The sequence below is a fragment of the Triticum aestivum genome, chromosome 4B (genome assembly GCF_018294505.1).
Source record: "Triticum aestivum cultivar Chinese Spring chromosome 4B, IWGSC CS RefSeq v2.1, whole genome shotgun sequence".
NCBI classification, from domain to species: Eukaryota; Viridiplantae; Streptophyta; class Magnoliopsida; order Poales; family Poaceae; genus Triticum; species Triticum aestivum.
The window spans coordinates 47218056-47228126 of NC_057804.1; positions in this window are offsets into that span (position 1 = coordinate 47218056).

Consider the following 10071-nt stretch of genomic DNA (forward strand, 5'->3'; position numbering starts at 1 on the left):
ATATAAGCCTACGTACCCTGAAACCATCGAATATCAAGATAGATCGGGAGTTCCGCCGCCGCAAGCCTCTGTAGCCACCAAAAACCTCTCGGGAGCCCTTCCCGGCACCCTGCCGGAGGGGGGATCCATCACTGGTGGTCATCTTCATCATCCCGGCGCTATCCATGACAAGGAGGGAGTAGTTCACCCTCGGGGTTGAGGGTATGTACCAGTAGCTATGTGTTTGATCTCTCTCTCTCTCTCTCTCTCTCTCTCTCGTGTTCTCTCTCGTGTTCCCTCTATGGCACGATCTTGATGTATCCCGAGCTTTGCTATTATAGTTGGATCTTATGATGTTTCTCCCCCTCTACTCTCTTGTGATGAATTGAGTTTTCCCTTTGAAGTTATCTTATCGGATTGAGTCTTTTATGAGAACACTTGATGTATGTCTTGTCGTGCTTATCTGTGGTGACAATGGGATATCATGTGCCTCTTGATGTATGTTTTGGTGACCAACTTGCGGGTTCCACCCATGAACCTATGCATAGGGGTTGGCACACGTTCTTGACTCTCCGGTAGAAACTTTGGGGCACTCTTTGAAGTACTTTGTGTTGGTTGAATCTGAGATTGTGTGATGCATATCGTATAATCATGCCCACGGATACTTGAGGTGACAATGGAGTATCTAGGTGACATTAGGGTTTTGGTTGATTTGTGTCTTAAGGTGTTATTCTAGTACGAACTCTTGAATAGATTGATCCAAAAGAATAACTTTGAGGTGGTTTCGTACCCTACCATAATCTCTTCGTTTGTTCCCCTCTATTAGTGTCTTTGGAGTGACTCTTTGTTTCATGTTGAGGGATTGTTATATGATCTATCTATGTTATTATTGTTGAGAGAACTTGCACTAGTGAAAGTATGAACCCTAGGCCTTATTTCCTATCATTGCAATACCGTTTACGCTCACTTTTATTACTTGTTACCTTGCTGTTTTTATAATTTCAGATTACAAATACCTTTATCTACCATCTATTTTGCACTTGTATCACCATCTCTTCGCCGAACTAGTGCACCTATACAAATTACCATTGTATTGGGTGTGTTGGGGACACAAGAGACTCTTTGTTATTTGGTTGCAGGGTTGTTTGAGAGAGACCATCTTCATCCTACACCTCCTACGGATTGATAAACCTTAGGTCATCCACTTGAGGGAAATTTGCTACTGTCCTACAAACCTGTGCACTTGCAGGCCCAACAACGTCTACAAGAAGAAGGTTGTGTAGTAGACATCAAGCTCTTTTTTGGCGCCGTTGCCGAGGAGGTGAGTGAAGGTATATCTTTAGATCTTGCAATAGAATCTTTTTGTTTCTTGTTTTATCACTAGTTTAGTTTATAAAAGAAAACTAAAAAAAAGGGAGTTGAGTTTATCTCATACGCTTCATCTCTTTAATATCTTTCATGAGTTTGATGGAAAGGAAAATTGTTCTCAAGTGCTAGAAGAAGAATGCATTAGAATGTTTGGTACTATATCTTTGAATCATGAGCATGATTGCAATGTTGTTAGTATGAATTCCTTGAATATCCATGATGCTAATGATATGCAAAGCCACAAGCTTGGGGAAGCTATGTTTGATAAATATGATATTTTTTGTCCCCCAAGTTTTGATGAGAATATTTATTATGATGAAAGCATGCCTCCTATTTATGATGATTATATTGATGAAAGTGGGTTTGGAAGAGTGTCAACTTTAGGAAGTAGTGATCCCACTATTTTGGAGGATGTTGAATCTTGTTGTGATGAACATGAAAGTGGATTTGGAAGAGTGTCAACTTTATTTAGTGATGATTCCACTATTTCGGAAGAGGTTCCAATTGATTATGAGAAAAAAGTTGCTATTTATGATGATTATTGTGATGACTTGTATGATATTAAGAATAATGATAAACATGAAACTTGTTATCATGATTTTAGTTTCCAATTGGATTATGCCTCACATGATAATTATTTTGTTGAGTTTGCTCCCACTACTATTCATGAGAAGAATTTTGCTTATGTGGAGAGTAGTAAATTTTCTATGCTTGTAGATCATGAAAAGAATGCTTTAGGTGCTGGTTATATTGTTGAATTCATTCATGATGCTACTGAAAATTATTATGAGAGAGTAACATATGCTTGTAGGAATTGCAATAATATCAAGTTTCCTCTCTATTTGCTTAAAGTTTTGAAGTTATGCTTGTTTTGCCTTCCTATGCTAGTTGATTATTGTTCCCATAAGTTGTTTGCTCACAAAATCCCTATGCATAGGAAGTGGGTTAGACTTAAATGTGCTAGTCATATGCTTCATGATGATCCCGTTATGTTTCAATTCTTATCTTTTATGTGAGCATCATTGTCATCATCATGCCTAGCTAGAAAGGCATTAAAGAAAAGCGCTTGTTGGGAGACAACCCAATATTTACCCTAATGTTTTTGTGTGTCCACATGATTATGATACTGTAGTAATTATGTTTTAAAGCTTTTGTTTCAATAAAGTGCCAAGTAGAACCTTTGGGAAGACTTGGGTGAAGTTTATGTGATCTTGCTGTAAAAAACAGAAACTTTTGCGCTCACGAGAATAGCTACCATTTTTATTGAAGAGCGATTTTAGGTTGATTCTTTTTGCAGATGATTAATATACAAATTCCTCAGGTCCAGAAATTTATTTTGGAATTTTTTGAGTTCCATAATTATACGTTTGATATAGATTACTACAGACTGTTATGTTTTTGACAGATTCTGTTTTCTATGTGTTGTTTGCTTATTTTGATAAATCTATGACTAGTATCGGAGGGTATGAACCAGAGAGGAGTTAGAATACAGTAGATATTACACCAATATGAATAAATAATGAGTTCCTTACAATACCTAAGTGGTGGTTTTATTTTCTTATACTAACAGAGCTTATGAGTTTTGTTTTGAGTTTTGTGTGGTTGAAGTTTTCAAGTTTTGGGTAAAGATTCGATGGACTATGGAATAAGGAGTGGAAAGAGCCTAAGCTTGGGGATGCCCAAGGCACCCCTAGGTACTATTCAATGACAACCAAGCAACTAATCTTGGGGATGCCCCGGATGGCATCCCCTCTTTCGTCTTCGTTCATCGGTAACTTTACTTGGAGCTATATTTTTATTCACCACATGATATGTGTTTTGCTTGGAGTGTCATTTTCTTTTGTTAGTATTTTCTTGATTTTAGTTATAATAATGTTTTGCATCTTTATTTTCAATAAAAATGTCAAGGATAGCCTTTGCCATCCTTATTTTGCTAGTATACATGTTGCTGTTTGAAAACAGAAAGTTTACCGCTGTTGCAAAAATTCCCTAGAAAAGTCAGAGAATGGTATAATGTTGAATATTTTTGCATATTAATATCTGATAAATTTATTACAGTGGGAATTTCAGTTCATAATGTTTTGAGTCAGGGAAGTATTGTTACTCTTGCATTCTTTACAGACTATATTGTTTTGGCAGATTGCTGTTATGTTTGCATTATTTGCGTATGTTTGCTTGTTTAACGATTCTATTTGAGGATAGGAGTATTAAATATGCAGAGGCATTTAGTATGCAATGTTGAATAATAATTTTAGTGATTTGTTACATAAGAAAGTGATAAGGTTTTGCATTGGTTTATACTAACCGATCTCACGAGTTCTTGTTGAGTTTGTTGTGAATGAAGCTTTTCATAAAAAGAAGAAAAACCATGATATGAGAGGAATTAAGGAGACATAAAAGCTCAAGCTTGGGGATGCCCAAGGCACCCCAAGATAATATTTCAAGAAGTCTCAAGCATCCCAGCTTGGGGATGCCCCGGTAGGCATCCCACCTTTCTTCTTCAACAACTATCGGTTAGTATCGGTTGAACCTAAGTTTTTGCTTCTTCACAAGAGTTGTGCTATCCTTGCCATGTAATTTTATTTTGTTTTTCTTGCTGATTGAATACAATACCAAGATCTGAAATTCTTTAATAAGAGAGAGTCTTCACATAGTTGCATAATTATTTAGCTACTCATTGATCTTCACTTATATCTTTTTGGAGTAGCTTTTCATTTACTCGTGTTCTTCACTTATATCCTATGAGTAAATTGTTGAATGAGTTGATTATCATAAATCTGAAATTATATATGCCTCATTTTCTTATCCCATGGGGAGTAATGACTTCACATCTAAGAAGTAGATGTTGTAAATTTATTGACAGTTAGCAAGCATTGTATTGGTCATTTGAACAATTCATGAAAGAATATTGAAGGAAGAGAGATTTCACATACAAATATATTATCATAGACATCTTTTATAATTGTGAGCACTCATTATGTATGACATGCTAAAGAGTTGATGTTGGACAAGGAAGACAACGTAAAGGGTTATGTTTTCTCACATCTCAGTTAAAGTATATTGTCATGGATCATTCAAACATGTTGAGCTTGCCTTCCCCCCTCATGCTAGCCAAAAATTCCTAGCACCAAGTAGAGATACTACTTGTGCTTCCAAATATCCTTAAACCCAGTTTCTGCCATGAGAGTCCACCATACCTACCTATGGATTGAGTAAGATCCTTCAAGTAAGTTGTCATCGGTGCAAGCAATAAAAATTGCTCTCTAAATATGCATGACTTATTAGTGTGGAGAAAATAAGCTTTGTACGAACTTGTTATGGAAGCAATAAAAGCGATGGACTGCATAATAAAGGTCCATATACAAGGGGCAATATAAAGTGGCGTTCTTTCGCATTAAGATTTTGTGTATCCAACCCTAAAAGCGCATGACAACCTCTGCTTCCCTCTACGAAGGGCCTATCTTTTACTTTATGTCTTTTACTTTATGCAAGAGTCAAGGTGATCTTCACCTTTCCCTTTTTCATTTTATCCTTTGGCAAGCACTTTGTGTTAGGGTGATCCTGATATATATATATATCCAATTGGATGTACGTTAGCATGAACTATTATTGTTGACATCACCCAAAGGTGAATACGTTTAAGCCCCAATCTTTCTCTGTGTCTGATTAAAACTCCATAACCACAAGTATTGCGTGAGTGTTAGCAATTGTAGAAGACTATATGATAGTTGAGTATGTGAAGTTTGCTAAATCAAAGCTCTGACATAGACTCTTCCTGAAAGTAAGATGAATTGCAATTGTTTGATGACTAAGAATGAAGTTTGCTAGTTTTCAAGAAAGTTTATGGCCTATGCTTTAACATGTGAATAGCTTGTTACTTGATTATGAAAAGTTTTATGAGATGAACTACTATTATTACATATTATCATGCTAGTAAAGGTGATTGAAATTATCATTGATCAAACTTGTGCACCTCTAGCATTCACACTTCATAAATTCTGTTTTTATCATTTACCTACTCGAGGACGAGTAGGAATTAAGCTTGGGGATGCTGATACGTCTCCAACGTATCTATAATTAAATGAAGCATTCGTGCTATATTATTATCTGTTTTGAATGATTATGGGCTTTATTATACACTTTTATATTACTTTTGGGACTAACCTGTTAACCGGAGGCCCAGCCCATATTGATGTTTTATTGTCTGTTTCAGTATTTTGAAGAAAAGGAATATCAAACGGAATGAAACCTTCGACATCGTGATTTTTTGGAAGAATATCATCCTGGAGGCTTAGAGATCAAGTCAGAAGATCCTCGAGGAGCCCAGGAGATAGGGGCGCCCCCCCTATAGGCGCGGCCCCCTGTCTCGTGGACTCCTCGAGCACCCCCCGACCGACTTATTTCGCCTATAAAAGCCTATGTACCCTAAAACTATCGAATATCAAGATAGATCGGGAGTTCCGCCGCCGCAAGCCTCTGTAGCCACCAAAAACCTCTCGGGAGCCCTTCCCGGCACCCTGCCGGAGGGGGGATCCATCACCGGTGGCCATCTTCATCATCCCGGCGCTATCCATGACGAGGAGGGGGTAGTTCACCCTCGGGCTGGGGGTATGTACCAGTAGCTATGTGTTTGATCTCTCTCTCTCTCATGTTCTCTCTCGTGTTCCCTCTATGGCACGATCTTGATGTATCCCGAGCTTTGCTATTATAGTTGGATCTTATGATGTTTCTCCCCCTCTACTCTCTTGTGATGAATTGAGTTTTCCCTTTGAAGTTATCTTATCGGATTGAGTCTTTTATGAGAACACTTGATGTATGTCTTGCCGTGCTTATCTGTGGTGACAATTGGATATCATGTGCCTCTTGATGTATGTTTTGGTGACCAACTTGCGGGTTCCTCCCATGAACCTATGCATAGGGGTTGGCACACGTTCTTGACTCTCCGGTAGAAACTTTGGGGCACTCTTCGAAGTACTTTGTGTTGGTTGAATCTGAGATTGTGTGATGCATATCGTATAATCATGCCCACGGATACTTGAGGTGACAATGGAGTATCTAGGTGACATTAGGGTTTTGGTTGATTTGTGTCTTAAGGTGTTATTCTAGTACGAACTCTTGAATAGATTGATCCGAAAGAATAACTTTGAGGTGGTTTCATACCCTACCATAATCTCTTCGTTTGTTCTCCGCTATTAGTGTGTTTGGAGTGACTCTTTGTTGCATGTTGAGGGATTGTTATATGATCTATCTATGTTATTATTGTTGAGAGAACTTGCACTAGTGAAAGTATGAACCCTAAGCCTTGTTTCCTATCATTGCAATACCGTTTACGCTCACTTTTACTACTTGTTACCTTGCTGTTTTTATAATTTCAGATTACAAATACCATTTTGCACTTGTATCACCATCTCTTCGCCGAACTAGTGCACCTATACAAATTACCATTGTATTGGGTGTGTTGGGGACACAAGAGACTCTTTGTTATTTGGTTGCAGGGTTGTTTGAGAGAGACCATCTTCATCCTACACCTCCTATGGATTGATAAAACTTAGGTCATCCACTTGAGGGAAATTTTATACTGTCCTACAAACCTGTGCACTTGCAGGCCCAACAATGTCTACAAGAAGAAGGTTGTGTAGTAGACATCAGGGCACCGCACACGGCTAAGAGATCCAAGGATCATTTGTTGTTGTGTCTAGCGGTGCCCCCCTGCCCCCGTATATAAAGGAGCAAGGGGGAGGGAGCAGCCGGCCAGGAGGAGGCCTGCCAAGGGGGAGTCCTACTCCCACCGGGAGTAGGACTCTGTTGGGGAACGTAGCACAAATTCAAAATTTTCTACGCAACACCAAGATCAATCTATGGAGATTCTAGCAACAAGAGAGAGAGAGGGAGTCCATCTTCATACCCTTGAAGATCGCTAAGCGGAAGCGTTACAAGAACCCGGTCGATGGAGTCGTACTCGCGGCGATCCAAATCGCGGAAGATCCGATCTAGCGCCGAAGGGACGGCGCCTCCGCATTCAACACACGTACAGCCCGGGGACGTCTCCTCCTTCTTGATCGAGCAAGGGGAGAGGAGAAGTTGAGGGAGAACTTCGACAACACGACGGCATGGTGGTGGTGGAGCTCGTGGTATTCCTGCAGGGCTTCGCCAAGCACTACGGAGGAGGAGGAAGAGTTGGAGGAGGGAGGGGCTGCACCAAAGGCAGGGTTGCTGCAGCCCTCCCACCCCCTCACTATATATAGGGGAAGGGAGGAGGAGGAGGTGCCCTAGGGTTCCCTAGGGGAGGGGCGGCGGCCACAGGGGAAACCCTAGATGGGTTTGGGCGCCCCCACCTGTCAGGACCCCGACTCGATGTCACATCGATCTAGCCGGTAACACCTCATATCACTTTGCGGCCTCACGCACGGTATCCCCACGGGTGTCGCCTTACCTTTGCCCGGGACCGTTTGCGCCTTTTGGCTCACGTATATGATAGTGTCGCTAGCATCCATATGATAAGGAGCCCGGGCTGACATGACTAGTCGTAAACCCAAAGTGGCACAGACTTACAGGGACAGGCATCCATGACCCAGCTTCGAACGTGTCGGTCATCAGCAAGTGGGTCCGGGCTGTAGCACTGGGCTAGCAGGACTCCGGTAAACCGGGCTGTAGCGGGCTAACAGGACTCCAGTACTCAAAGCGTGACATTTCCCCGAAGGGACAGACACAGGAACGAAGAAGGACACATGCCGGCCAGCCTAAGTGTTCCAGAGCAGTAGCAAGCTACCATGGCTCAGCGGTAACACTAGGAGACATTTCCCGGTAAGAGAGGCTACTAAAGATAAACAACTAGATGGTCAGATCCCACACATACCAAGCATTTCAATCAAACACACAATATGCTCGATATGTGCGAATACAACGAAGCATCACAACATGACTCTATGACACAAGTACTTTATTTAAGGCTCAGGGAGCCATACATAACATACACAAAGGTACGGGTCTCACGACCCAACATACAAGTCATACAGTTATACAAACCAGCAGCGGAAGTACATTGTCTGAGTACAGACAACTAGTAAAATAAAAGAGGCTTGGAAAGCCTAGCTATACTACGTGGTCCATCACAAGCTCAGGGTCACCACCTGGGTCTTTAGCCTACTCGTTGATGTCAACGTCTACATAGAACCCATCAGAAGGGGTTGCAGCGTCTTCTGTAAAAATGTAGATTATAGCAACATGAGTACAAGGGTACTCAGCAAGACTTACATCAGATCCTACATACATGCTTAGTATCAAGAAGGGCTGGTGGAGTTATTGCAGCAAGCCAGCTTTGACTCTTGGCTAGGCTATCCTACGATACTCCAACTTGAAATGGTTTTGCGCACACGAGTCCACTATTCACCACTTCAATACACTACCGAGGATCCACCTCCGTCTTCCTACGGAAGAGCCATCCTCGGCACTCACACTTATCTTGAGGCTTTTAGTAGTTTCCATTTACTTGTCTACGAACTGTATAGGCAACCAAGTAGTCCTTTACCGCGGACGCGGCTATTCGAATAGATCATGTTAACCCTGCAGGGGTGTACTTCTTCATACATGTTTCCACCACTTAGCGTCTGCACACGACATGTGCTCGGCAGACTTCAAGCGAAAGCCGACGTGGGTGTAGACCACGACCTACCTAAACACTTAAGCCTCTAGTCCAGGTTTATCGCCTATTCAGGTTCCATCCGCAGGGAGTCCGGCCGAGGTTTCCCATATGGCCCCGAACAATGTGAACAGGGTTCCCGAGATACCTAACGGGTATTCGGTACACCCGGCCACGTACCTACCGCATCACAGCCCACCCCTACGGTCAGCGCTGTCCACGGCCTCCAGTAGGCTACAAACACCAGAAACTACTTGCAACTCCTGGACAGAGAGCTAGGGTGAATAAGAAGTCGAGCAGGGTCATATTTCAGGGCCCAATGCATGGTAGTAGCTGTATCTTAAATCACATATACAGATCTCAGTGCTTAAGGTCGGCTTCAATGAAACAACCCACCATGTACTCCTACATGGCCTCTCATCGATACCTTTACCAAATCGTGTTCACCACACCACTCTCATTACCGACATTAACATTTCACTCTAGCCCATCACCCAGATGAACCAGACCTGACACGACTCTAAGCATAGCAGGCATAGCAAGGTAGGAACAACACAAACATATGGCTCAATCAACTCCTACACATGCTAGTGGGTTTCATCTAGTTACTGTGGCAATGACAGGTCATGCAGAGGAAATGGGTTCAACTACCGTAGCACACAGCAGTTTGAATCGCGTTGTCTTAATGCAGTAAAAGAGAGCAGGAGCGAGAACATGGGATTGTATCGATATGATCAAATGGTTGGTTGCTTGCCTGATGGTCCGATGCACTGATACGGTTCTTCGTTAGGGTAATCACGGTACTCCTCGGAGGCAGAACCTGTCGCAAAGGACACCGATACACAACCATCACCAAACAATGTGCAACAATATGATGCATGCATGAAACATAGCAATATGAGTGTGTTGGGCTAATGCAACTAAAACCAGAAGGGTTTGAACAAATTTGAATCAAAGATTCAAATTTCAAACTCAAACATGGTCTCTTTAAGTGCTTATCCTTGTTCTGCTTAAAACATCAATTTAACTTGTTTGATCATGCATGAAAATAGTACAGATGGATAGATTGGATTTTTCTGATCATT